At 41.8% G+C, this 1,767-nt stretch overlaps 1 pseudogene; it reads right to left on the reverse strand.

The window, feature by feature from the left end:
• Positions 1-678: 678 nt before the first annotated feature.
• Positions 679-1,105, reverse strand: LOC105997860 (annotated as a pseudogene).
• Between the last annotated feature and the right edge of the window lie 662 nt (positions 1,106-1,767).

The raw sequence follows: 1,767 nt of genomic DNA on the forward strand, positions 1-1,767 counted from the left end.
AGAAAGTTTCCTCATCCACTATGTGTGCTCTACAAAACAGATCTTTAAAAGTTCTTAAATCGTGATCATCTCTTAGATCAGAAACTAAAGTAGTTTCCTCACCTCTGTAATTCTCATAAGGCATCAATATTATACTGTCACATAAGAATGAGTGTGGGTATCCTTTATATGCCATTTGCTTTTTTTTTTTAAAGTAAAAATCTCTTCTAATTCTCCTGTGTCCAACATGGGCACTCAAGAAGTTAGAAATTCTTAGTAATGGCCACAAACAATTCCCAAGGAAGATCATTAAGTAAAAACTTCTCTTCCCCTTATGCCATACACCTTGCCTTTTATGCCAGTTAAGAAAAAAGGAGTAAACATGGTGGCAGGAAGACTGGATCTTTCTCTCTTTGGGTAGTAGCTGATTTTTATTGTCAGTCCTAGTAAATTACGTGATTTCCCATTTGTTCTAAACAAGTCTTAGCTTATGTCCATCTTTCCTTCAAAGAATATATTTACTCTTCAATTAGGACATAAACACTTGGAGATTTTGAACAGCAAGGTTCTAGGTAGGAATCAAGTCACTTTCAATCATTTGTTGGTTATGTAGAGAGGGGAAAAGATATGGAAGAATAGCAGAGAAGGAGCATGAGAGAAATGTAACTTCACTGTCAGCTCTGGCAGAAAGCAAGTGTTTCAAAGCTGTTGTTGGCATTTCATGAAGGTCCAGGCTGATACCATGGGGAGAGCAAACAGTGGCAACAGCATCACAGCTACAGGAATACTATTTGGCTCCCCTTCACCTTGATGTCATATAGGTCCATTCTGCACCTGTCACTCTCAGGGACACAGCATAGTTTGCATTATGAAAGAGGTCTACAGCATCCTGGTGTAGCAGGTTCTTTAGGTCTTGGCCATTTACAGAGAGGATCGTATCACCTTTCTGGAGCTGCCTATCATGGGCTGCAGCCCCATTCTCTTTGATTTGGAGGATGTAGATGTCACTGTCATTGGAGACATACTCTTCATCTGTCCTATCGACAATGTTGAAGTCCAGCTCTAGGTGTCCTCTTGAAACATTGATTCCTTCCTCAGGGAAGAAATAATCCACTCTCCAGTTCATGGTTTATTGCTCTCTGGGATTGGTCTGAAGCTCAGGGAGAGGCCACAGGGGAGAAGTTGAACCAAGTTCCTCAGCACATCTGGAGCTGGGCCCTTACCTCTTTGGAAGTATTGAAGCATCCTTCCTGCCTTCCTTTTTCTAGTTGTTTGATTGTGGGTGTCCACTTTTATTTTCTCCCTATGTTGTGTTGACATATCTCCTCATCCTCAGTAGCTGAGTTTGAATATCATTTCTTGGAATTGTGCCATTTGTATCCTTACCTAGAGTTTTCAATGACTGATTGATTGAGTGACTGTATGAGTGACTGATGGACATGTTGTTTATTTTGGGAGACAGGGTAATGCCAACTCGGACAGGTGTGTCCTGAACTGTCCAGCCTCTACACCTGCCTCCCATTTCCTATATCACATGTGTGAGCCTCTGTTTCTCACCCACTGAAGAGGATTTCAGTAAACCCTTTTAATTTTTCTTTTTGGTTTTCATTGAGATCTCCACTAGATGATTTCATTTGCTATGCTTCTCACTCATCCTGTGTTTTCTGGATAAACCTATGTACTTTTTTTGGCGGGGGGGGTGTCTGGTCATGGGGCCTGAACTCTGGGCCTGGGCCACAGTGCCACTTCCGGCTTTTTTCTTATGTGGTGCTGAGGAATCGAACCCAA

Source organism: Dipodomys ordii, unplaced genomic scaffold, assembly GCF_000151885.1.
Source record: "Dipodomys ordii isolate 6190 unplaced genomic scaffold, Dord_2.0 Scaffold154, whole genome shotgun sequence".
NCBI classification, from domain to species: domain Eukaryota; kingdom Metazoa; phylum Chordata; class Mammalia; order Rodentia; family Heteromyidae; genus Dipodomys; species Dipodomys ordii.